The sequence below is a fragment of the Bos taurus genome, chromosome 21 (genome assembly GCF_002263795.3).
Source record: "Bos taurus isolate L1 Dominette 01449 registration number 42190680 breed Hereford chromosome 21, ARS-UCD2.0, whole genome shotgun sequence".
In the NCBI taxonomy this organism is placed as follows: domain Eukaryota; kingdom Metazoa; phylum Chordata; class Mammalia; order Artiodactyla; family Bovidae; genus Bos; species Bos taurus.
In genome coordinates this window covers 16029401-16056988 of record NC_037348.1, presented here as the reverse complement: position 1 = coordinate 16056988, position 27588 = coordinate 16029401, and the positions used below count along the sequence as shown (strand labels likewise).

General features: G+C 46.2%; 1 protein-coding gene and 1 long non-coding RNA gene across 6 annotated transcripts in view; one reads left to right on the top strand and one right to left on the bottom strand.

Moving 5' to 3' along the window:
- Positions 1-27588, top strand: part of SV2B (synaptic vesicle glycoprotein 2B) — a 262076-nt gene that overhangs the window by 37745 nt on the left and 196743 nt on the right. The window contains exon 1 of one of the 5 annotated variants that reach the window (XM_024981806.2): positions 17892-18072. The gene's annotated coding sequence lies outside the window, so the exon portion shown is untranslated. 5 annotated transcript variants of the gene reach the window in all.
- On the bottom strand, positions 10897-15677 carry LOC112443234 (uncharacterized). Its single transcript, XR_003031563.2, has 2 exons — positions 15385-15677; positions 10897-11157 (listed from the first exon to the last, which is right to left on the bottom strand). It is a non-coding gene; the product is annotated as an uncharacterized lncRNA (long non-coding RNA).

Sequence of the window (27588 nt, the reverse complement as noted above, 5' to 3'; positions counted from 1 at the left end):
GGTTGTGGTGAGCGGGGCTCTGCTCTCTAGTTGCAGAGCTTCTCATTTCAGTGGCTTCTCTTGTCGCAGAGCATGGGCTCTAACGCTCAGGGCCTTCAGTAGTTGTGGCTCACAGGCTTAGTTGCTCCCCAGCATGTGGGATCTTCCTAGATCGGGGATTACACCTGTGTGTTCCCTCCATTGTCCGGTGGATTCTTAACCACTGGACCACCAGGGAAGTCCCAAACTTGGAATACCTTAAACCAACCTGTGCATTTCAAAGGAGAAATGCTGTAACCCTGGATTGGAGAATTGAGAAGGGTGATGGAGGAACATGGAGAGGGTCTACCACCTTGGCCTTGGGGTGCTGAAGGGTTAATAATCAGCTCACCAGAGGGCTAGAGAACAGGAATTTGCAAGAGAAGGTGGGGGTGCTTTCTGTTTCTAATGTGTGTGCATGAGATTGCTCTATATTTGGATGATGGCTCTCTCATCTGAGGGTTAATCCTCTTTGTCCGAGTCATCCAGCCTGGGGATTAACTGCTTTAAACTCCAAGCCTCACTGTCCCTGACAATGTGAGTTTTGTGTTGTCAAGAACTGGGGCTTTCAGGGGTCAGTTTTTATTGAGCCAGCACACAAGGCTCCTTTGTGATCACTAAATCCTGACCCCTTAATACTATGGAGAGACTGAGCCCCCTTTAGGGGAGGTAACATTATTTCCTGTGGCAGATTTATGATCAGAGCCCCTGTTTCCAGCCTGGAGTTCTCTCTTCTGCTCTGTGCTAGTGTTTAATGAAGGTTTCAGGAGAAGGGGCTTAGCTGAAAGAGCGAAACAATGGAATAAAGTGCTGGAGTCCTGATGTAAATTCCATGTTGTGTTCTGGGAAATCTCCAGTATGTCTGGGAAAAGTCTAGCTGGCTCCTTTGGTAATAGGTGGTCTGTTTGGAAACACTTCCAAGGGTCTTGAGTCCCCCACCACTTTTGACTTTGAGTGCCCAGCTCCTGATTCCTTTTCTGGGATCAAAAAAATCTGGCTGACCCCACTGGGGTCACATCCCTGTCCTGGAGACCACTCTTTGAGTCCCACATGGTGTGAGGGAAGAGGAGTTCCTCAAAGGCAAATTGAGGATTTGTTACCAAAAGAAGGGGAATTGGTTATTGGTCATGGAAACCCTGGTGTCTGCCACAGATAGTGAGCTGACTTCTCTTGCTTAAATAAAGATTATAAAGTATTAGTTTTGTTGAGGTGTCTCAAAGACATTAAAGTCTGGCTATGTCTTCATCTTTCCTTTTTTTCTAAGGGGTTCTGAGTCTACTCTTTGTAAAAATTATTTATTTATTTGGCTGAATTGGGTCTTAGTTGTGGTTCACAGGGTCTTCCTTGTGTCACGCGGGATCTTTCCTTTGCAGCACCCAAAACTCTAGCTGTGGCATGGGGTCTTTAGCTGTTTCATAGCATGAGGGATATTAGTTCCCTGACCAGGAATTGAACCTCTGTCCCCTGTGTTGCAAGGCAGATTCTTAACTGCTGGACCACCAGGGAAGTCCCATGCTTTCCCTATTCTTGCATTTTAAGAATTAGAATATGAAAAATTCAAAGGTAGCTTCCCCTCCATCCCTGAAATCCCCTTTACATCTATATTCAACAAATATTGATTGACTGCCCACCATGCTAGGCATCGGGGTTAGTGGTGTGCAAGGAAGACTCGATCCTTGTCCTCTGAATTACTGGCTTGTCTGTAACTTGAAGACCTGTAAGCCCCAATGCTGGCCATCAGGGGTACTAACTTTGGTTAAAAAAGGGAGTGAGTCATTGAATCACACTGATGAGTTATTCTGCCAAAGAATGTGACTTCACATTCTCCCTGCACGCAGAACATCCTGAAAATTGGAAGAGACAAAAAAATCCATCTTGGGACCAAACGTCTTGCTACTCTGTTCCCCTGATATGGGGAGAGTGGGTGGCTTTGACTTGTGCTGCTTCTGTTTGCAGGCTGTGAACAAGAACTGGCACTCCAGCCTGATTTGTTGTTGTGTGGCGGTGTTTGAACACTGGACAGCATATTGCTTTGCTATTGTCAGGTTACTTGTATAAGCCTAGCAGCTGGCAATTGTGTAATTGTTTTTAAAAGAAAAAGCCAGCGATATTTGCTTAGAGAGAATTTCTAAAAAGGTAGAGAATGAGACGTGCAGTGCAATCCCATGCAGAACAATCCCAGCAGTTGGATGACTGCTCTTCACAAAGGCAGGATTGTTCCTTGGTTAGAATTCCCCATGGGACTTCCCCTCCTCAAAGTTCAGGGATGGGTCATGCATTCTGGAAGGGAAGCCTGTCTCATTTTCTCTGCACGCACTGACAGAGCTGGAAAAGTTGCCTTGGCTCTTGGGATCTAGTCAATCTTATTCTGAGAGCCTTGCAGCTCTGAGTCCAAAGTTAGTCCCAGAATACAGACCCTGGAGAGCATAGAGCTGCACTTTTCTCTTCCTGTTTCATGTTCCCACTGTGATCGGATGACTGGATTTGAAGCTTGTCTCCTTCACTTACTAATTGTGCTTAAATGCTCTGTGCCTCAATTTTCTTATCTATAGGATAAAGATAATATTAATAGGGTCTGTCTCATACAGTTGTGAAGAGAAAGAAATTAAATGAGGTACTACAGGGCTCAAGACTTCCCAGGTGGCTCAGTGGTAAAGAATCTGTCTGCGACTGCAGGAGACTCAGGACGGGGGTTTGATCTCTGGGTTGGGAAGATCCCCTGGACTAGGAAATGGCAGTATTCTTGCTGAGGAAATCCCGTAGACAGAGGAGCCTGGTGGTTACAGTCCGTGGGGTTGCAGAGTTGGACACAATGGAGTAGCTGAGCATGGACACACTATAGTGCTCAGCATAATGTTGGGCAGATACTAAGTGTATCAGTCAGCTATTACTGCCTGAGAATAATAATGCTGCATAACAAACATCCCCTGATCTCTCAGTGACTGACACAATGAACTTTATTTATCTCACTCATGAGTTTGTCAGTCAAATAGAAACACTCTCCTTCATGTTGCAGGTCAGGTGCAGATCTGCTCTGTGTGTCTCTCATCCAGCTCCTTGGATGTTACAGGCAGCTGCTAAGGATGTGTCCTTCTCATGGCAAATGGTAAGAGGACATGAGAGATGCCTAACTGTAAAAGTAAATTGAAGGCCCCTGTGCATATCCTGTTGCTGACATTTCACTGGCCAAAGCAAACCACATCGCCAAACCCAACATCAACGAAGTGAGAAAGTACACATCTCTCACAGTGGAAAACACTGCAACATTATTTGGCTAAGAATGTGGATTATAATTGTATTCCACTGGGGAGAAGAATTGGGAATAATAATTTGAGCCATCACAGCAAGTTATTTATATAACAGGAAGTTGAGTGGGAATTTTCTGTTGTTCAGTTGCTAAGTCATGTCTGACCCGTGGACTACAGCATGCCAGGCCTCCTTGCTCCTCACCATCTCCCAGAGGTTGCTCAAACTCCTGTCCATTGAATCAGTGGTGTCATCCAACCCTCTCATCCTTTGCTTCCCTCTTCTCCTTTTGCCTTCAATCTTTCCCAGCATCAGGGTTTTTTTTCCAATGAGTTCATATCAGGTGGCCAAAGTATTAGAGCTTCAGGATCAGTCCTTCCAATGAGTATTCCGGGTTGATTTCCCTTAAGATTGATTGGTTTAATTTCCCAGCTGTCCAAGGGATTCTCAAAAGTCTTCTCCAGCACTACAATTTGAAAGCACCAATTCTTCGGCTCTCAGCCTTCTTTATGGAAATTTTCTATCATCCTAGAATAGGCATTCAGAGGGCAAATCTGAAAATATGAAGTTTTAGGCACTCTGCTTTTTACACTGAGCCACAAATAACCTGGGGGCTTCCTGGATGGCTCAGTGGTCAAGAATCCACCTGCTAATACAGGAGACACAGGAGACACGGGTCCAGTCCCTGGGTTGGGAAGATCCCCTGCAGGAGGAAATGGCAACCTGCTCCAGTATTCTTGCCTGGGAAATCCTGTGGACAGAGGAACCTGGTGGGCTACAGTCCATTGGGTTGCAAAGAATTGGATGTGACTGAACATGCACACACAAATAACTGGGGTCCCTCATGAGTTCCCAAGAGGTATCAAATCTGGCCTTGGTGCCCTCAACTTTAAGCCTCCAGGTCTACATAGGTATAGAGATGGAAAAGAAGGCATCATTTCTGGAATCTTCACCTGTAGAAAGTACTTGCTTGAGGTGAAGGACTGTTTGCTCCCCATGAAGTCAAGTGAAGGGACCTTGAGAGAGTCCCTTATGCAGACTGGAGATGTTTGCAAAGAGGGCCATGGGCATGTTATACCTGCAGACACTCCACCCCTCTGTGGTTCTGCTGGAGTGTATTAGGGCTTGATGTGTCCCCTGGAGTTTAGACCAGTGAGGACGCCGAGTGCCTCCTTTGAGTCTGGAAATTTTGGCAGGTAGGAGGCTTAATAGAGTAGCCCATACCAGCAGGGAAACATGGATGGTGGTGCAGTGCCAAGGGAAGAAAAGGACCTTTTTCTCATCCATTCACTGGGGCTTTGGAAGGTACTGAAGGCTCCTTGGGAGGAAGCATAAAGCTTAGGGGAGGAGCAGGCGCCCCAGGCCTGCCTAAACAGTAGCTAAATCACAGCAGGGGGAAATCTCTTGGGTTGGCCAAAGAGTTCATCCGGGTCTCCCCATAAGATGCTGCAGAAAAACCCGGATGAACTTTTTGGTCAGCCCAATACTTGAAGTAGTGGCTGGATGGATGCTTGGTCAGCTGGAGGGTGTGAGCTGGGACCCAGTTGCCCCTCTCTGAGATGCTCTTCAGTGCTGCAAGAAGCTAGGGTGAGCTGAGCCTTTCCCCAAGAAAGCAGCATACCTGGGAACCGCCGGCATTAGAGGGGCCGATATAGACCAGAGCAATGCCAGAAGGGACATCTCCCTGTTACCATAATTACTGTTGTGCCTCTGAGTCACTCAACGTTCCAGTTTGAATGGACAGAATCGATCTGCTGCCTTCTTCCTCTTCCGGCCCCTCTTTCTAGCTCCTTCCTGCTTCCCTTCAACTCTGCTTGGAGCCTGGCACATTTCATGCACTGGCTAATCAGCTCTCCCCGTGTGGAGGCAGGGCACAGGGGTGTGGGCATGCTGGCTGATCTGCTTGGGGCTCCCAGCGCTTACTCCTAATCCCCAGCCTCTGTCTGGCCGGCAGCAGATGGGATCCTCTGTGGGGAGCTCACCCAGGATGCTCCACTTTTTAGGATAAGGCAGGGTCCAAAGAACAAAAATAAAATGCTGCTACTGAGTATATTTTTGCAAGGAGCAAACGGTTGGCATTTCTAGGGGAATAAGAGTTTCCCAGTGGTGAGCTATATATATATATATATTTTTAAATGATAAATCTTTTCTTAATCTCAGGGAAAGATTCAGTGGTTAAAGTGGATGAGGGAAAAGGATAAAATGTGCCTGAGGTCTAGTCTGAGTACAAAGTTCTAGTGAGCAATCCATTCGTTCTCCTGTTTAGGTCGGGGTCACTTGCTGAGTTGCCTGAATTTAGCAGATGACAAATACCCCCACTCTGGCTCTGGTTGTTGTAAACTATTATATTAATAACACACAGAATGTGACTTATTCCAAGACTCATGTTTGCAAGGGAATTTGAAATTACCAAAATCTACTGGTGAAATTAGGAACTATTCAAGTTTGTCATCCAGGTCACTGGTTTCTTTATGCTTACTAATTTTTTTCTGATCAGCTTGATAGTATTTGCTATTGAATAAGATTTGGGAAATAGTAAAACTTATATATTATAAAGTTACTCATACTGCCAAGTTACTTTTCAGAACATGGTGCTAATTTACCTTATGACCAGCAATGTATGAATGCCCCTCAATGCATCCTTGATGTTTAATTATGAAAAAAAAAAAAACATTGTCAATTTGTTCACTGAGACAAGATGTTACTTTTCTTGTATTTAATTGCTAACATGATTGAGCACTTTGCTTATTGACTAATTGTATTTCCTTTTTTTAAAGCATTGCCTTTCCATGTCCTTTGTCCATTTAAAATTGAGTGTTTCTGTTTTCCATATTTGTTAGTAAAAGCTCTGTGTGTATTGAGGTTACTAAATCAGTGACTCATAATTACTGTAATCATGTTCCCAATCTATTTGCCTTTAATTTTGTACTTACATGGTCTTCTTGCCATGGAGCAATCTAATTTTTATGTATTCATATTGCTAGTGTTTTCAGTTAAAATTCCATTCTTTTCATGCTTAAGTTTTTCCTTACCCTCAAATTTCCTTACCCTGTAAATTTGGACTGTTTTTACCATTTTAATTTTATATGTGAGCTATTAATCATTTTCACTTTATTACGATCTTATGGTGGGAGGTAGGGAATTAATCTCTATTTCGTTGTTGTTCAGTCACTCAGTCGTGTCTGACTCTTTGTGACCCCATGGACTGTAGCTTGCCAGGATCCTCTATCTGTATAATTTCCCAGGCAGGAATACTGGAGTGGGTTGCCAGTTCCTTCTCCAGAGAATCTTCCCAACCCAGGGATCAAACCTGCTGCATTGGCAGGTGGATTATTTACCACTGAGCCACCAGGGAAGCCCAAGTCTATTTTAGTTCGTTTTAATTGCTGTTGATCAGTCTTTCAGTACCACTTAGTGAACACTCCTTTCCCCACTGAGTTGAAAACCCACTTGTATATTTTGCTCTATTTGATCTCTCTGTCTCAAATTCTTGTAATTATTATACTTTTATGTTCTGCTTTAATGTCTAGAAGTACAAATCCCTCTTCAATCTTACTTTGAAAATGTTCCTTTGGTATTTGGCTCAGATGGTAAAGAATCTGCCTGCAGTGCAGGAGATCAGAGTTCGATCCCTGGGTTGGAAAGATCTCCTGGAGAAGGGAATGGCAACCCACTCCAGTATCCTTGCCTGGAGAATTCCATGGACAAAGGAGCCTGGTGAGCTACAGTCCATGGGGTCACAAAGAGCTGGCTGAGTGACTTTCACTTGGGTATTTTCACCCATTTATTTTTCCAGGTGAATTACTGAGTTATGTTGCCAAATGTGTTGAGAAGCCAGAGCTGGTGTATTGAATTAAGAATATGCAAACTCTGACCTGCTGAATGAGGGGGTACAAACCATCTGCATAGGATTGGCAAGTGGCTCCTTCAGCATCTGAGTTTCCACTTTGGGGAAGGGGAACTTCAGGGGTGGTTTTATTAAATTTTTAAAATTTTTACTTTTAATTGAAGGATAATTACAATATTGTGATGGCTCCTGCCGTACATCAACATAAGTCAGCCATAGGTATACATATGTCCCCTTCCCCTTCAACCTCACTCCCACCTCCCTCCCCACCCCACCCCTTTAGGTTGTCCCGGAACACCAGCTTTGGGTTTCAGGGGTGGGTGTTGATTGAAGGTGCAGTTTCAATACGCCTGCACCAAGGAAGCGAGTGGGCACAGTTGTGGTGGGGGGAAGGGTAGTCTTCTGTCCCAGGTCATGATCCAGCGGGAGACTGAGGACAGTGTAGTAAGCACCTGTTACTTATAAGGTGGTTGGGCCAGAAGCTGCTGATTTTTCATGGGCTTAACTCTGTGTGGTTATTTTATTTTTATTAATGTTTTAAAAATTGGAGGATAATTGATTTACAGTGTTGTGTTGGCTTCCGCCATATAGGAATGTGAGTCCGTCATAGCTATGTGTATATCTCCTTCCTCTCGAGCCTTCCCTCCCCAACCCACCCCTCTAGGTCATCACAGAGCATCCGGCTGGGTTCCTTATGTTATGGAGCAGCTTCCCACTAGCTGTCTGTTTTATAGATGGTAGTGTATATACATCAGTGCCACTCTCTTCATTGGTCCCACCCTCTCCTTCCCTTGTTATGTCCATGGGTCTATCACTACATCTGCAAATAGGTTAATCAGTATCATTTTTCTAGATTCCATATATATGCGTTAATATATGTTATTTGTTTTTCTCTTTCTGACTTTCTTCACCCTGTACAGCATGCTCTAGTTCCATCCACCTTAGTTCAATTGATTCACACTTCTTCCTTTTTTATGGCCAAGTAATATTCCAGTGTGTGTGTGTGTGTGTGTGTGTGTGTGTATGGATGAAGGTCACTAATTTTCATGTACTTAACTCTAATTAGTTGTCTTAAAAGGGACCTTGGAAAAAGCAAAGCAGGAACTTACAGAGGGAATCCTAAACTCAATCCTTTTCTAATTGTCCAGACTCTGGACAGGGTTATTATATTGTAAGATGCCGGGCAAAAGCTCTGAAAAACAAAAGTTGTTTTTCTCATCATATTGAGTTAAGAAAAAAATTCTGTTGGAATTTGGATAGGAATTACAGTTTAATTCCACTACCAATTAGATTTATATTTATGTAGTTACATTACTAGTTAATTTGGTGACAGTTGGTGTTACAGAACATGGTATATTTCTTTATTTATCCAATGTTTATTTTCAGTCTCTCTATGAAGCTTTGTATTTTAAAATAACAAAGCTATTAAAATAAGAAAATAATAAGAAAAAACCTAACCCTCACTAAGGATTATATGCTAGGCTTTGGTTACTTTAAATATAATATCTCATTTAATCTTCCCAATTTACCCAAGAGGATTCAGGCAGTAAATGGCAGAGAAACCTAGTCAAGACTTTTAGATTCTGGAGCCTGAGCAGTTACACTGTAGCCCCTCCCTTAAGATTCCGGCGAATTATCTCCTGTAGTTTAAAGTGGCAGGGAAATTGTCTATGAAAATACTAAGTTTTGTTCTTATGTTAATAACTTATATTAAAATTTTCTCTTTGAAATTAAGAAAGTGTTAGGATGCGGTGCACTTTGCTTGAAATTTGGTAAACACTATGGGTTTGAAGGGGCTTCGCAGGTGGTGCTAATGGTTAAGAACCTGCCTACCAATGCAGGAGACACAAGAGACGGGGGTTTGATCCCTGGGTCAGGGAAGACCCCCTGGAGGAGGAAATGGGAACCTACTCCAGCGTTCTTGCCTGGAGAATCCCATGGACAGAGGAGCCTGGCAGGCTGCAGTCTGTAGGGTTGCACAGAGTCGGACACGACTGAAGGGACTTAGCAGAGCACATAAATTTGAAGAGTGAAGATTTTCTTTATATTTGGCAAATTTTTATCCAGTCCTTTGGTTCTCAATCCTGGCTGTGTATTAGAATCAGCTGAGGAGTTTATCTAAAAACAAAACAAAACAAGCAATATCCTAACTCTCCTTAAGGATACTTAAGCCAGACTCTAAGGGTGGCACTGGAAAACTGAATTTCTTAAAGAAACTGTCCAGTGATCCTGATGTGCAGCCAAGGTTTTACACCCTGACAGAGTAAACCTTCAGTTGTCGCTTCTGTTTCTGACATTTTTGTTTTCCTCCCAGAGTCACCCAGCGTTCTTGGCTAGAATCTCCTTTCTTTGTCTTTCGCGTCTATTGTATTCTGTGGTCACTTTTACCTTTTTATATTTTTTATTTTCTTTCTGAAGGTGGACTCAACAGCCGGGCAAACCAAACAGATCACCCACTAGCTAGAAGGAAAGAGAGTTGGCTTAAAAAGGAAAACAGATGAGATTAGAACATCAATTCGCTTAAAACTCACAAGTCCTCATACCAGTCAGGGAATTTTTTTCCTCTCTGCCATGCCCTCTCCTTCTCCATCCACCTCAAGAAAGAATCTATTTATAAACTATTTTGAAAAACATTGCTTGTTCAGGAGCCTGACTACAAGAGACTCTATTCCCAATATGTGCTAAATGGCCCCATTTGCAACCCCCCACTATGTCAGGTACACTAAGTCCTCTACCCGTGAACCTTCAAGTTTCACGCTTCAAGGTTCATGCAACGGTGCATCTGGTTCCAGCAAAGAACCAGAACCCGAGCCATCAGAATCAGTCTTGAGTGAAATCACAGCTTGCACTCCGTCTCCTATTGTTGATGACCTTTCAGCTCTGCCCTCTCCCACCTCGTCTCCCTCCTGCATCAGTAACTCTTCTGGCCCGTTCACTCCGTGCCAGCCCCTGCATGCCGGCTGTTGTACTGTACTACTGCACTTTTCAAGGTCCTGCACTATAAGATTAAAAATGTTTCTTTTTTGTGTGTGTTTATTTTTTAATGTATTATTTTTGTGAAAAGTATTATAAACCTCTTTCAGTACAGTACTATACAGCTGATTGCATTAGTTGGGTACCTAGGCTGACTTTGTTGGACTTACAAACCAATTAGACTTGCCAATGCGCTCTTGGAACAGAACTTGTTCATATGTAGGGGACTCACTATAAATATATGTCATGAGTATAAGGCCAGGGGTGTTGTGGACGCATTTAAGATGAGCACAAAGCCTGATTCAGAGTAGATTTCATCAGAGACGCTCCCCGCCACCCATCACGACTTAAGCCATGGTGCTCACAAGTGGGGTCCCCAAACATCCTCTCTGAGGACTCAGCTGGGAAAGCAGGGCTGCCCTGTCTGGAGCCTCTTTAACTGCTCAGCTTTCTTCTGATGGGTAATGATTCTGCTCCTTTTGCCTTGTGAGCCATTTGGACACCAGTTCCCTGCTTGTTCTCTGCTGCAGAGCTGGCACCCCAGGTCTGACTCCTTCTCCATCCTTTCTGCTGCTTCCAGTTGCTTCTTTTGTCTCAATGAGTGACTGAACAACACTGGATTCCCCAGTTAAGATACTGAGCACCTGGGCTTATCTTCCCCAACGTTTCATCTATTCTCAGTCCTGCACTTTCCAAGACACCTGTTTAAATAAATAAAAGCTTGAGGAAGAGACAGTGCCTGTGGGCCATCAAACCTCGAAGCCTGCATTTGTTTATCCAGGAATACCAAGAAAGCCAAGATCCATGCAATAAACACTGTGTACATTGTTCTATTTGTGGGACACAAATGGAGGGGAGTTTGTGTGTGTTCAATGCCTGCCATTTCTAAGGAGTAGACCTCCTTTGCTCTTTACCAAAAATTCCCACAAGGTAGAAAGTATTATTCCCACTTTACAGAGAAGCTGAGTCACTTATCCAGTGTCTCATGGTTGGCACGTGGTAGAGTTGTGATCCACACCTTCAGATTCCTTGTCCAGGACTCTTTACCTCGGGCAGGTCTTCACTGAGAGTCTCTAGAAATGAATAGGGAGAGATTAATTGGGAACAGGCTGGACTCACTAGATAAGCCATCTCCAGGAGAGACCCTCCTGAGCTCTGAGCACACGTGGCCTGTGTCCCCTCACTGTTCCTAGATTACTCTTTTACCTGGAAGTCACCCAGGGCCATGTAGAAGATGGCCTGTGGGGCAGCTAAGCAGACTGGGTCATGGTTCACTGCTGCCCAGAGAGATAGCCTGAAGCGGTGCATGGGGCAAATGGGGGAGCATCGCTCTGGAGGGTACCCCATCATAAGGCACTTAGCTTTGCCAGTTCAAAGCTGTGCTCAGTCACTCAGTCCCGTCTGACTCTCTGAGACGCTATGGGGTGTAGCCTGTCAGGCTCCTCTGTCCGTGGGATTCTCCAGGCAAGAATACTGAAGTGGGTTGCCATTTCCTCCTCCCGGGGATCTTCCTGACCCAGGGATCAAACCCATGTCTCCTGCATTGGCAGGTGGGTTCTTTACCACTGAGCCACCTGGGAAGCCAGTTCAGAGAGCACTCTTTAAATTCCCTGGGAAATGGTTGTCCATGTAGTCCTGTGGTGCTCTCCTCACCCTGTGGCTCCTCTTCCAGCCTCCTCTTCTCCCTGTTCTGGAGGCTGGAAGGCCAAATGGAGGTGCCTGCAGGTTCTCCTGAGGACTCTCTCCTTGACTTGTGGACAGCAGCCCAGCTGATGTCTTCTTACATGGTTTTCCTCTGTGTGGCTATCTCTGGTCAATCTCTGCATGTCCTCCTCACAGAATGGTCCTCCTGGGTAATCCTCAGGGTGGGCTAGACTGTGTCTTGCCTTGCTGATACTGGTTTGCTCTTCTCTTCTCACCACATTCATTACATTATCAGAATGCTATTAAGATTTCCATGAAACCTCCCAGCCTCGGGTCCCATCTGTTCTTGCTATTTATTCCCCCAGGGGAGTCACGAATCTGTCATCTGCGATTTTACAGTTCTCCGTATCCGAGGTGCCAGCGCCGCGTTTCCTCTGTGAGGCCACGATGCACGGCTCTCCTCTTCATGAAGGGCTCTGGGGGGGGATTGTGCAAATAATGACACCTCCTTCTTCAGGAAGTGAGACGCCTTCTCATGAGTGCCAGGCGCGGCCGCCAAGTCCTGCTGGGAAAATATGTGCCCTTGCTTCACACAAAGAGGCCCCCAGGCCCAAACAGGGATCAGAGACCTCTTTTAAGTCAGACTTAAAACAGCTTCCTGCTGTCCAGAGATACAGCCATTGCTGCTGCTGCTGCTGCTAAGTCGCTTCAGTCGTGTCTGTGCGACCCCATAGACGGCAGCCCGCTAAGCTCCTCTGTCCCTGGGATTCTCCAGGCAAGAATGCTGGAGTGGATGCAGCCATTATTTGTTCTTGAAAGGGAGTGGTATTAGTTTGCCAGAGCTGCTACAACAAAATACACAGATGGAGAGGCTTGTTGTTGTTGTTCAGTCGCTCAGCCACGTCTGACTCTTTGCAACCCCATGGACTGCAGCATGCCAGGCCTCCCTATCCATCACTAACTCCTGGAGTTTGCCCAAGTTCATGTCCATCAAATTGGTGATGCCATCTAACCGTCTCATCCTCTGCCACCCTCTTCTCCTTTTGCCTTCAGGCCTTCTCAGCATCAGGGTCTTTCCCAGGGGAGGCTTGAACAGCAGAAAGTCTCCCTGTTCTGGAGGCTGGAAGTCCAGATCGAGGTGCCCGCCGGTTCATTTCTCCTGAGGGCTCTCTCCTTGACTTGGGCACAGTAGCCCGTTGATGTCTTCTTACATGCTTTTCCTCTGTGTGTGTATCTCTGGTAAATCTCTGCATGTCCTAACCTCCTCTTCTTCCTTTAAAACACTTATTTATTTAGCATTTAAAAATGTTAGTTTTGGCTGCGTTGTCTTCGTGGCTGTGTGCAGGCATTCTCTAGCTGCAGAGCGAGGGCTGCTCTCCAGTTGTGGTTCATGGGCTTCTCTTGTTGTGGAGCACAGGCTCTGGACACTCAGGCTAAGCAATTGTGGTACCTGGGCTTAGTTGCCGCACGGTGTGTGCAATCTTCCTGGACACCAGGGATCAAGTCTGTTTCCCCTGCAGTGGCAGGCAGATTTTAAACCGCTGGACCAGCAGGGAGCCCCTCCTCTTATAAGGACACTGGTTAGATTGGGCCAGGGTCCACCCTGAGGGCCTCATTGAACTTCCTGCTCAGTCTCTCAGTTGTGTCTGACTCTTTGCGACCCCATGGACTCCTCTGTCCATGGGATTCTCCAGGCAAGAATACTGAAGTGAGTTGCCACGCCCTCCTCCAGGGCATCTTCCTGACCCAGCGATCCAACCCACGTCTCTTATGTCTCCTGCATTGACAGGCGGGTTCTTTACCATTAGTGCCGCCTGGGTCACCTCTTTAAAGGTCCTGTCTCCAAATACAGTCACATTCTGAGGCAGTGGGTGTTCAATGTATGAATTATGAGGGAACATAAGTCAACCTATAACCGAGAGTTAATAAGTGAGAATGCAGACACTGTTGAGTTTCTCTTCTGTGCCAGGCCCTGTACTTGCAGTTTCACATACATTTTCCCATTTATTGAAAAGGACCTTATAGATCATGCAATGGCGATCCCAGCTGACCTCTGTATAATGACCACTGGCAGTCAGCACAAGAGGTGAAGCTCCCCTTGGGAAGCTGGAAGTTTAACACCAGGGGATAAAGAGCGGAGAGAGAAATTTACGTTTCCTCGAAGAGAGAAAAGAACCCCCAGTCCCAGTGCACTTGAACATAACTGGATTGAATAAATTAACAATGATGATAATAATACTGATAGTAATTGAAATTTGTTTTCTTAAATATACTTATTATTTACTTGAGTGCATCTGGACATGGTTGCAGCACGTGGGATCTTCATCGCGTCATGGGGGATCTTTCGCTGCAGTGCATGGACGCTCTAGTTGTGGCACGCAGGCTCCAGAGCACGTGGGTTCAGTAGTTTAGGCTGGCAGGCTTAGCTGCTCCATGGCGTGTGGGATCTTAGTTCCCCAACCAGGGACTGAACCCATGTCCCTGCATTCCAGGGCAGATTCTTTAACCACCGGACCATCAGGGAAATCCCTGAAATGTGTTGAGTGCTTGCTGTGTTCTGAATGCTTTTAGCACTGGTTGTTGTTGCCCAGTTGCCAAGTCATGTCCGACTCTTTTCGACCTGATGGACTGCAGCACGCCAGGCCTCCCTGTCCCTCACCTTCTCCCAGAGTTTGCCCAAGTTCAGGTCCATTGAGTCGGTGATGCCATCCAACCATCTCATCCTCTGTCACCCTCTTCTCCTTCTGCCTTCCGTCTTTCCCAGCATCAGGGTCTTTTCCAATGAGTCGGTTCTTTGCCTCGGGTGGCCAGAGTATTGGAGCTCCGGCTTCAGCATCAGTCCTTCCAAGCTTCTAGTGTATGACATATTTAATTGTTGCCATTCTAAAGAAAGAACACATTTAACACTCTTACGAGGTGTTGATCAGTCAAGTATGTGCAGAAAAACGAGCTTCTCAGAAGGCGATGCTGGCAGTGCCTTCCAAATACTGCCCAAAAGAGGACATTCTAGCCAGCAGACCCAGGTATTGGCAAGGCTGTGCCTACTGTGGGGGCACAGGTGCCAGGGTCTGAGCTGGGGGCCAGAGAGGGTGACTCATCCACCTCTGCCTCCTCCAGTTCTGTTCTTCTTAGCTTCCTTCCAAATACAAGATGGGTCTCCCGTGCTGGTCTGCCTAATAAGATAGGGGGTGCTAGTTATGCCAAGATGAGGATTCTGACTTACTGGTAGATGTCTCCTTGCAAACCAGTCAGGCCTTCTGGTTGCTGTCTGGAATCAATGGGGAATGGGAGAGAGACTTGTGTTGCAGGCCTGATGAAGCCTGATTTGGGGTGACAGCCAGACCTTGGGCAGGGATATTAGGTTTGTCTCTTTTGCTGCTGTAACAAATCGCCGCATAGTGGGTAAAAATGACACACATGTATTATCTTATAAGGGCTTCCTGCGTGGCTCAATGGTAAAGAATCCACCTGCAATGCAGGAGACATGGATTTGAGCCCTGGATTGGGAAGATCCCCTGGAGGAGGAAACGACAACCTACTCCAGTATTCTTGCCTGGGAAATCCCGTGGAGAGAGGAGCCTGGTGGGATACAGTCCATGAGGGCTGTAAAAGAGTAGGACACAACTTATCGGCTAAACAGTGATAAATTATCTTACAGTTCTAGAGGTCGGAGTTCGAAATGGGTCTCCCTGGGCTAAAATCAAGGTGCCTGCAGGGCTGCATTCTTCTGCAGGCTGGAGGAGAGAACCTGATCCCTCGCCTTTTCTGGTTTCTAGAAGCTGACTGCATCCCCAGGCTTGTGCCCTCTTCTCCACCTTCATATCCAGCAGCTTAGTGTTCTCTGATTTCTCTCTGACTTTCCCCCTCCTGTTTTCCTCTTCTCTATGAGGACCCTTGTCATCACAATGGGTCCACTCCCATAGCTCAGCATAGCCTCTGCATCATAAGATCCTTTACTTAATCACACCTGTCAGTCCCTTTTGCTATGTCAAGTAGCATGTCCACAGATTCCAGGGATTAGGATGTGGACAGCTTTAGGAGGTCATTCTTCTGCCTCCCACAGTTATGCTCTTTTAAAAATTTGTGTCTCTTTATTTTTTTGACCGTGCCATGTAGCATGGAAGATGTTTGTTCCCTGACCAGGGATCAAACCTGGATGGGGAGCATGGAGTGTTAACCCCTAGACTGCCAGGGAAATCCTCCCCCCAAAATTATCCTTACTGAGTTAAGAGCACCCTTTTGGGAAAACTTGGATGATGGTCAGTTGTTCACTTTAGTGACACCCAGCCTCGACACTGGCTACACCCTCTAATTTTTGAAGTTGGATATCCCAACCTGGTGAGGCAGTGGGGATGTTGTCATAACCCACATGAAAGTCCAGGAAACTGAGGGTCACAGAGGCTGAGTAGTTTTCTGGGATTGGCACCCATTTCCGCCAATAGCACCATCATTGACATTGCACCGTGTTCCTTTCCAATCCATATAACAGACAGGGACATCAAAACTTATTTCCATTAGCATTTCCATTCATAAGAAGGAATATAATTTCCTAACCAGGGGCAGGAAAGTAGAAATGGAAGCATGTTGTTGTCTAGTTGCTCAGTCCGGTCTGACTCTTTGCAACCCCGTGGACTGTAGCTCGTCAGGCTCCTCTCTGCATGCGATTTCCCAGGCAAGAATACTGGAGGGGGGTTGCCATTCCCTTTTCCAGGGGATTGGCCCAACCCAGAGATCAAACCCGAGTCTCCTGCATTGGCAGGTGGGTTCTTTACCATCCCATCCACCAGGGAACACAAGTCTATTTCTTCATGTGATGTGCCAGGGATTGCCGTGTCTGTTTCAAAAGCTAACAATCCTTGCTTTCTGGGGTCTCTCTGCACTTGGCTTTATTGTAAAACTTAATCAAAAATCAGGGTACAGACCACCTTAAGAAGGAAGTAGGCAGATCTCTTATTTTGTTAAACTGTTTACGCACACGTGGATTCTTTCATTACACACAGAGTGGCTTTTCTTTGCTGAGTGTTGTGAGGAATATAGAAATGTTGAAAATGTGAATATTGTTCTCAAGCAGTTCAGTCTGGTCATTTGTACTGTAGACCACAGAGGAAATCTTGTAGACCAGGCTTTGAAGCTGAAAGATGGACTCAACTGCTAAGTTCCATCACTCACCAGCTGAGTGATATTTGGCAAGTGGCTTAACCTCTCTGAGCCTGCCTCAGTTCCTTCTTCCATACAATGGGATAATAACCGTAGCTACCTTGGAGGGTCCTTGTAAGGACCAAATGAATGTTAAACTCCCAACTCTGAGCTGAGTGCATGGCAGATGCTCATTGGATGTTCTCAACCCTTCTTTCCCCTGGCTGCTTAGCCTTATCTTCACAGAAAAGAGAAGAGTGTGCATGAGATGGGGTGGGGAGAGTGGGAGATAAATTTAAGCATTACTGGGATGTTCTAATAATGGGCAGAGGCCAGGCTGAAAAGAGACCAGCTGCGCCTTTTGCGTGCCTGATGCAGAGCAAACTCGTTCGGCCTCGCCCTCTGTTTGAGGCTGCCAGAGAGGCATTCTGTGCTCCAAGCCCGCATGCTGGCAGCACCGTCCAGCATCATCTTCCAGCAGAAAGGCTCAGTAGGTGTTTAGAAAGCAGACTGTCCACCCTGTTCTGATTTTGGAAAAGAAAAGCTCTTTCTGTGGAACAAATAACCTTTGAATCAGAAAGAGAAGAAATACTCTAGAGGCATAACAGATGAATAGAATAGACCCAGGGACAGCCCAGAAGGGTGTTTGTGTGTCTGGAGCTGAGATGCCAGTGGGGAGGTGGGGTGCTTGAGGGGAAGGAGGAGAGAGACGTTTGGTATAAGAGTTGTGCCAGGCTCTGCGTGATGCCTTTGTAGGCAGAGTTCAGGTTTTAATCCCTGAATACTGGAGTGCAAAAATAGTCCCGGTGGTGACCAGGATTTCTTTTTACTGATTGATTGAGGTATGTTTGATGAACAATGTTGTGTTAATTTCTGCTGTACTGCAAAATGCCTCATGTATGTACATACATACCTTCTTCTTCTTTTTTTTTAAATCTTCTTTTCCATCATGGTTTATCCCAGGATATTGAATATAATTCCCTTGTGAGATATAGTCCGGATTTCTATGTTAACTCTGCCAAGCCAAGCAGATTCAGGAGTAGTTCTTTGAGCTTTTCTTGTCTTTTTCTCATTAGATGCATTAAAGTGACTTGCATTTTGTGGACTGTAAGGAGACTTGAGTGGAGGGAGGGAAGAATGACATTTGGTGCTATTTGCACAGAGAAGCATCCCCCAGGTATTCGAGCATATTCCACAGATAAAAGAAGGTGAGTGCACTTCTGAATGCTCTTATCTTTCTTAGCCTTATCCCCAGGGCTCAAATCAAACCTGAGATGGCGGAGAAAATGCCTCTCCACCCGGCGGGGACACATGCTGTCACCAGCCCCACTCTCTGTCTAGCAGAGATTGTCAGCCCCCTCCTGGGAGCTGTTTTCACCCTCTCCCACCGATGAGTCATCCTCAGAGGCCAGTTCTCAAGAAGGTGGGATGGAAGAGCAGGAGGAGGTGTCAGAATGTGAAAGCTGTTCTGTTCTTTCCTTGAAAATTAATTTGGCAGCTTGTAAGCAGTGAGCTTTCTGCATGGAGCCAGAACAAGTGAGCGGACCAGCTAGTGGGCCAGGGTCTGGAACCCACCCCCATTTTCCACTTAATTGAGTACGAGATCCCGACATTGCCTTATGCAAGCCTCATCATACTGCTTTACAAACAAGGGTGAAATAATCATGGTGACAGTTTCTATGGCAGATCCTTGGGATCAAGTCATTTCAACAAATATTTAATGTGCCCTGGGCCAGTGGTGAAGAACTCTGTCCACCAAGGCAGGAAACTCGGCTTGGATCTCTGGGTTGGGAAGATCTCCTGGAAGAGAACATGGCAACCCACTGCAGTGTTCTTGCCTGGAGAATCCCATGGACAGAGGAGCCTGGAGGGCTACAGTCCATGGGGTCACAAAAGAGTCAGACATCACTTAGCGACTGAACAACAACAATGGGTCAGGTATGTGCCACCTACAGAAATAAGTCCATTGAGGGTATCTGCCCTTGAGGCAATGGGAAAATGAACATGTACATGACCATCATGTAAGGTCAGAGAAAATGAAGGCTGTGGCCAAGGTATAAAGTGCCGGGTGTGCCAATGAAGGAGGAATCCTTGTCTGTAGGAGCTGGCACAGGGGGAGGAGGGAGCAACCAAGTGAGTTGGTGAAGCCAGCAAAGTCTGGGAAAAGCCCAGAACTGGAACATGATCTGAGGGCACAGATGTGGCCACGAGGTGGTCAGAACCCAAAGGGAGCAACACACGGAGCATCAGTGTGACGGCTATGTGGCTGCTGGGGAGCCCTGGGGGCCTCTGGTGCTGGGGAAATTGGTAGGCAGCAGGGAGCCACCCAAGGCTTCTTTTTTTTTTTTCCCCTAGATGTGGACCATTTATTTATTATTTTTTAAAATTGGAGTATAGGGCTTCCCTGATGGCAATGGTAAAGAATCTGCTGGCAATGCAGGAGACTCAGGTTCGAACCTTTGGTCAGGAAGATCCCCTGAAGGAGGGCATGGCAACCCACTCCAGTGTTCGTGCCTGAAAAATTCCATGGACAGAGGAGCCGGGGCAGCCTATGGTCCATGGGTCATGAAGAGTCGGACACAGTCAGACACAGCTGAGTGACTCACAGTAATAGTTGCTTTGCAAGGCTGTTAGTTTCCCCTGTACGGTAATGTGAATCAGCCATGCACATACGAATATCTTCTCTTTTTTAGATTTCCTTCCTGTTTACCAGGTCACCACAGAGCACTGAGTAGAATGCCCTGTGTTATACACTCGGTTCTACCAAGGTTTCTTTGGAGGGAATTGTTTTGGTCTTATTTGGTCTGCCGTTGGAGGCAGTAAGTGGTTTTAGGCTCGTTTGCTGGTTAGACTCTTCACTAATTGTGTGCCCATGAGCATGATTTCCCTTGGGCTCTACTTCATCAGCTGTAGAGTGGAGGCAGAAATGGTGCCCACGTAGGGGTCTTAGGAGAGTGGAATGACGTGGGGAGAATGCTTAGCTCACTGACTGGCACTTTGAAGGCTCTTGGAAGCAAAGGGAGTGCATGTCAGTAGACATTCAAGGAAGGCTCTACAGTGCGGAGCAGGGCGGGCGGGGATGGTACTTAGGAGATGAGGGGCTGCAGGCCTGAGGCCACGTGGTCGTTGCTGTGTTGGCAGGTGGGGGAGGCCAGTGCCTGAACCTGGGTGGTGGTGGGGAGCGGGAAAGAGGGACTGTGATGATGTGATGCTGATACTGCAGGGCTAGGAGGTGTGGGGAGTGGGGCTGAGGAAGGAGGGAGCAGTCAGCTGCTGGAGTTCCAGGATTAGGGCAAGTGGGAAGAGGATGGGGCACTGCTGGAGGAATCCTGAATTCCATTTGAGCATTTCAGAGGCTGGTGGATGTCTTAGTGGGCAGACTCGTGAGCTGATGGCAAATTCAGGGGGCAAGGTCAGGGCTGAGTTATGTGCTTGGCTAGGGCTGAAATGTGATGTGGGGGAAGAGGTTGTATAGTCTTCCACGGAGACAGAGTAGAGACAGAAGGGAAAAGTGCCGTGAGAGAGCCTTAGGGAATATTCCCATATAAAAAGGAGGTGTGGTCCAGTGGCTAAGATTCCACACTCCCAAGGCAGGGGACCCAGTTCGATTCCTGGTCAGGGAACTATATCCTGCATGCCACAGCTAGAAGATCCTGCATGCTGCAGCGAAGTCCCAGTGCAGCCAAATAAATGAATATGAAAAATAAAAAGGAGGTGGAGGATAATGAACATGGAATGAGAGAGAGATGGCAGGGGGGTTGAGAGAGAGGGCATTCAGGGAGGAAGGGGAGAGAGCCAGGAGAGGGCTGGTGTCACGGACCCCAGAGTAGGAGAGGTCTGCCCAAGGGGGGATCCAGGAGGATGGGGACCCATGAGAGACCTCTGAACGGTAATTAGGACAGAATCAGTGAGTCTGGAGGAGACGCTGCCAGCGCAGTCCTGAGAACAAGAAGTGCAGCTCCAGGGCTGAAGAAACCAGTACGCAGGCGGGGATACAGGCCAGCGAACCCAGACATTTCTCAGGGTGGTGGAAGAAGGAAGGAGACGATGTAGATTGACTTAGTGAGAAAGAGCACAGGGAGAAGTGTTTTTAGGATGTGCGGGGCTTGAGCATTTTTACAGAATAAAAACTAAGTGAGAATAAGACCTTGAAGATGCAGGGGAGGAGGTGGTGGATGGAGCCAAGTCTGGGACCCCATGGGGGCAGGTGGGGCTGTGCACAGTGGGAGGCTGGTCTTCAGGCCGTGATGGTGTGCAGAGAGCCTGGATGGGAGGAGGGTGGAGACGTTTGGAGACAAGGCTGCGGGACTCAGTGAATGGGGTGAAGTAAGAGGGAAGGTTTTGGAAGTGGGTGGGGTTTATGGAAAAGCTTTGGACCAGCCCTCATGGGGGATAACTAGGCACTAACCAGGGGCTCAACAAACTGACAAGCAGAACTGGGGCTCAGTTGATTTGAGCATCCAGACTGGAGGCTGAGCTGATGAGCCCGTATGTGTGTGTGTGCGTATATATGTGTGTATTACATATGTAATCCATGTATATATAGGTACATGTATGTATTGTGTATATATACACAAATGTTTTATTTTGATTGTTTTTGTTTTCCCATGAGCATGGTCACGCTAAGCAATGGGAAGAAAGTGGAATTATGCAGGGCTGGAAATTGTGCCTGTCTGTGGTACCTCATGCGAACTAGCATTGTTTCATTTAAGGTCAGTGCCTGATAAGGAACAGCAGACTAAAGACAGGCTTGTGTTGTGTGCCAGACCTTGAGGAATTAGCTCGTTTAATGCTATGAAAACCCTATGAGGGAGGCCATGTTATTTAAAAAAAAAATTATTTATTTATTTGGCTGTATCTTAGTTGCAGTATGTGGGATCTAGTTCCCTGACCAGGGATCGAACCAAGGCCCCCTGCATTCAGAGCTTGGAGTCTTAGCCACTGGACCACCAGGGAAGTCCTGGAGGCCGTGTTTTTCAGATGGAGAAACTGAGGGTCATGGAAGTGACCTGAATATGCCCCACATAAGATAAGTGGCAGGCTTTCCAGATGGCACAGTGGTAAAGAATCTGCCTGCCATTTCAGGAGACACAAGAGATCTGTGTTTGATCCCTGGGTTCGGAAAATCCTCTGAAGAAGGAAATGGCAACCCACTCCAGTATTCTTCCCTGGAGAGTCCCAGGGACAGAGGAGCCTGGTGGGCTATAGTCCATGGGGTCATGAAGAGACAGACACGACTGAGCGCACAGACACACACATACACACACACACAGAGGAAGTGGTGGTGGGGGGGAATAGACCAATGAGGGCTTTCGTCTCTATCTGGTGGATGCAGCAGTAGACGTGCGTTTAGGGGTAAGGACACGCATAAGGGAAGCAGCTCCCGGGGAGCCAGACGCACCAGTGAGCAGCGGGCTGTGACTCTAGGAAAAAGAACAACACAGAACCCAGCCTCCTGTTCCCCTACTCTAAGGCAACATATGTGGGAACTTTCTCTTCCCTTCTCTCTCTTTTTTGAGGCTGTCTGCACAGGAATTGACAAATTCTAATGATAGTCTATTTTGGAGGGAGTGTTAAATTATTCAGATGCAGGCACAAATAGAACGTCTCCAGCAGCCTTGACATCCTGCTTGAACCCACAGATGTCAATTTCCTGGACACTGTGAGGGTCTGCAGACCATGCCAGGGTGGGAGGTGGGGGCAGGGCTTCTATGAACCATCTAAACACTGCTGTCCGGAGCCAGGACTCCAAACCCTGAAGGTGTCCAGCCACAGGCTGCAGGGACGGTGGGGCAGGGCACGGCTCCATGACGACGGGGTTTCTTCAAGTCCCCCGTCCTCCTCCTCGAGGGTGTCCTAAGCCGGCCAGGTGTGCCATCCCTTGAAAGCAGCCACTGTGACCTCCGCTTCTGCTGGGATTACACCTGCGGTTTTGCATTTCTCAGAGCTCCAAAAGGCTCATGTGTGAATCATGATGGTGTTCAGGAAAGTTCCAGAAGTCAGGCGTGTTTCGATTTCTCAATGTAGGACTCTTCTCATGTCTCTCTGCTACTTTCTTCTCATGGTTCCTTCTCTTCTCGGGAACTCCTTTGTCTTGAGGATGCTCAGGCAAGAGGCCATTGAGGATGGCTCTGATTCTAGACCCTCCCTGTAGAAATCCCTGGAGGATTGGACAGAGCAACCATGTAGCTGCAACCTAGGGCGGTTATTTAATTTATATCCAAACCCAGACACCAGAGTGAAAAGGGGGGTGCTCTTTAATAGTGACCCCAGGATGTCAGGCATTAACAGGCACTGTCCGGAGCAATTTGCAAGGATGACCACTCTAGAAAAATGAGGACGGGGCGGGGGGTGGGGAGGGCGGGTTGCAGTTAAGTGTTTTATTTATCTTTAAACAACTTCATTTTCCTCATTGGTTGAACTGAAATCTGCTTTTCGTGATCCTGTTGGAGTAATACACATCATATGCCAGGCCCAGTTCCTAGCACAGAAGTGTTCAATATATATTGACTCCTCTTTTTTCTTAAAAAAACAAAAAAAAAACCCTCAAACAAACTCAATAAAAACAATAGTGGCAACAAAAAGTGCTCTGCACCAAAAATCACTGTAGGTTCCCAGCAGGTAGCACTGACCGCTGGCCTATTTTCACCACTTCCCCCGCCCTAGCGTTGCTGCTGACCCATAGGTAGAGGATTGCTTTTCACTCAGCCGTTTTCTTTTCTTCTTGGATGCTCTCGTCTCAGGCGCTTGTCTTGCATCAGGTGCTTCTTTCCCCACAACCCCCTTCTTGTTTCACTTTTACCTTTCAGAGAGATTTTCCCTTTGACACACATTCCTCCTATCTGCCACCCTCTTGATCCTCCTCATGAAATTGAAAGCATAAATTCATGTATCTGCCTGCATCGGGTCTTAGCTGTGGTTTGCCTGATCTGTAATTGCGGCATGCGGACTCCAGCTGTGACATACGGGATCTAGCTCCCTGACCAGGGATTGAACCAGGCCCCCCTGCACTGGGAGCATGGAGTCTTCGCCACCGGACCACCAGGGAAGTCTCGTGAAATGTTTTCTAACTTTTATGTTGACGTCTAGTTGATTAACAATGTTGTGATGGTTTCAGATGTACAGCGAAGCGAGTCAGTTAAGTTATAAACATACGTGTATCTGTGCTTTTTCAACTTCTTCTCCCATTTAGGTTGTTACATAATATTGAGCAGAGTTCCCTATACTGCACAGTAGGTCCTTGTTGGTTTTCCATTTTAAATATAAGAGTGTGTACATGTCCATCCCAAACTCCCTAACTATCCCTTCCCCCATCCTTGCTCCTGGCAACCATAAGTTCATTCTCAAAGTCTGTGAGTCTGTTTCTGTCTTGTAAATAGGTTCATTTGTATCATTTCTTTTTATTTTTTTTAGCTTTTTTAAAATAAAAATTTATATATTTTAATTGGAGGCTAATTACTTTACAATATTGTATTGGTTTTGCCATACATTGAGATGAATCCGCCACGGGTGTACATGTGTTCACCATCCTGAACCTCTTCCCCGCCCCATCCCATCCCATCTGGGTCATCCCAGTGCTCCGGTCCCAAGTATCCTGTATTATGCATCAAAACTGGACTGGTGATCATTTCTTTTTAGAATCCACACTCTGTATCATAGGACATTTCTTTTTCTCTGTCTGTCTTACTTCAATCAGTACGACAATCTCGAGGTCCGTCCATATTGCTGCAAATGTCATGATTCCATGTGCAGAAGGAAGTGCTCTGAATCTCTGCCTTGCGGGAGCATGAGAGAACCCTCATGCATTCTCCCATGGCCAGTTTTTTTGGTATTCAACTCCTCTTTCCCTACGCACAAACTTGATTTTTTTTTCCAGAGTTAGCTATGAATAGAAATATAAACTATCACGTTTTGAAAACTTTGTAAATATCCCTGAGGGGTCTGGGAGTCCCAGGGTAAATCACTGGTCTCTGATACATGAAACAGTGACCTGTGTTCTCTGGAGATAATTCAGTGGAAGGCATTCAGGCAGCTATAGGTGGACGGTGCAGCTTAGGCGTGAACCTCAGTAAGTAGGAAGAGAGTGGGCTGATCTCAGGAGGCTGTTGGGAGTTTTGATTCAGGGTTCATGCACCTGACAATTCCAGAATGCAAGGTTTCAGGTTGAGGGGCTTTACTCTCTAGGGACCTTTGGTATATTTTTGGAGAGAAAACTTTTATTTAATTTTACTTAGTTGTTTTTGGCTGTGCGGGGTCTTCATTGCTGCAAGCAGGCTTTCCCTAGTTGCAGCAAGCGGGGCTACTCTTCCTTGTGGTGCTCGGGCTTCTCATTCTGGTGGCTTCTCTTGTTGCAGAGCATGGGCTCTGAGGCGCGTGGGCCTTAGCAGTTGCGGTACCTGAGCTCTAGAGCACAGACTCAAAGTTGTGGCACCCGGGCTTAGCTGTTCTCTGGTGTGTGGAATCTTCCCGGACCAGGGATTGAACCAGTGTCCCTGCTTTGCAAGGCAGACTCTTAATCACTGGACCACCAGGGAAGCCCCTGGAGAGAAAGCTTTATCTCCATGTGTTGATCCCAGCCAGCAGAGACCAGTGAGAGGGTCCAGCCCTTTGGGGTGCTTGTTCCCAGGCAGAGAACTGTGCAGTGGAATAAGGGACCTGTGGGTAGCTGCCAGCACTCCCCTACGTCTTTCATTTCGTCACTGGCTAGATTCGCTGAGCCCTGATTGGACTGCGAAGTAGGAGCATCCATTCCTTCCACAATCTGTGAGAAGGTGCTCCAAGCTTCGGTAGGCAAATCCTTTCTAGCTGTCATCATGTCTGTCTTTCCAGGAGCAGGGATGGCTTCCTCTTTCCCTGGGGAAGGTGGGAGTGGTGACAGCCGGGGTTGGTTCTTCTCCTGGGCTGAGAGGCATCTGGAAGCTGGTTCACAGGGATCCAGGGCTGGCAGTGATGAAGTGGAGACTGGCATGTTTGGCTGGAAAGGAGAAGAGAGACGACTCTGGCAGGACTAGTCATTCCTCCTGTCCTGGTTGTGGGCCACTTCCCCTGACCAGGAAGAAACGGCTACTCCTTAAGGAAAGGTTGAATCCTATGCAGAAGTTGATCTGTATGGCAAAAACCACTATAATATTGTAAAGTAATTAGCCTCCAATTAAAAAAAAAAAGAAATCAGAAGTGCCTCTCATTTTCAGGGAATGGAAGTCCCAACTGAGATACCAGTTGTTGGGACAACTTGGGAAAATCAGATTGTTGCTGAGCCTTAGTTTCTCCAGGTGAGATGTGAGAGATTTGGGTGGGATAGCTTCTACATGTCATTGAATGTTTTTTTTTTTTCTTTCTGGTTCTGGAAAAATTTTAAATCATTTTATGGAAAACTTGAATATGATGATGGGACACCCCTCCAGGCTAATGACTAATCACCCCAATTATTAATGAGTGTTTAAGCCACTCTTATATCAGAATCCAGCCAGCTCAGTCATTTCGAAAATTGTGTGGTTCTCAATGTGAGATTGAAGAGGCGAGTGGCATTAAAACATTTACCACAAAACTGTTACTTATTTTAAACTTATAGTTGCATTTACTGTGGATAAAAGGTCAGCAAATAACTAGGAGTAGCCACATGTCAGGCATGAGATGGTGGACAGATTACGTGAACATTTATTTTTAGACTCAGAAGTCTTACTTCTAATATTTAATTCCAAAAATATGATGACAAAAATATGAAAACTTATTTATATAAGGCCAATAATTGTAGCTAAGAACATCAATTGATTCAAACATACCAAATATGTTTAGACCCACAGGTTCATAATGATTCTCAGAATAAAATGCGTCATTGGTCACTTTTAGAGGATTTAGGAAGGGACTTGGCTGGTGGTCCCATGGAAGGTAAGAGTTTACCTTCCAATGCTGGGGACACTGGTTTGATCCCTGGTTGGGGAACTAAGATTCCACATGTCGTGTGGCAGCTAAGCCAGCTTGTCTCAACTAGAGAGTCTACGCTGCAGATTACAGATTACACAATTAGAGAGAAGCCTGTGTGCTGCAACAGAAGATCCCGAATGCTGAAACTAAGACTGATATGGCCAATAAATACATAAATAAAATTTTTGAAAAATAAAAAAGGAAATTCTCTTAAAAAAAGATTAGGGAGCCAACTTGTTTTGAGAACTGGGGAAAGGATTAGATAGTTACCTTGCCTTTCCTATGCAAACTAGTTTAGGACAATTAAAGAGTAAATGAGGGGAAGCAGCTTCTTTTTATAGAGTTATTCGGGTAATAAGTAAAAAGAGTGATGGATCTGGAATTTCGTCACCCTGAATTTCTGAGTCTAGGCAGTGATCAACAATGGCTGCTAACATGATGAAAAACAGACAAGATGTTATGTGCTTCTTGGTAGAACTACCATACCATTGCCTGTGAAGACGCTTTGGAAAAAACGAATCTGAGTATGAATAAGAGCAGCAGTGTCCAATAGAACTTCCTGTGATGACAGAGATGTTTTATATCTGCGCCATCCAGTATAGTAGTCCCTGGCCTCACGTGGGCATTGAGAACTTGAAAGGACACTAATGTGATTAAGGAAATGTATTTTTAAAATTTACTGGGTTGTGATTAATTTAAATTAAAAAGTTTAAAAATTAAACTATAGTTAATTTACAAGGTTGTGTTGGTTTCTGGTCTATAGCAAAGTGATTCATACATATAATGGAAAAGAGTATGAA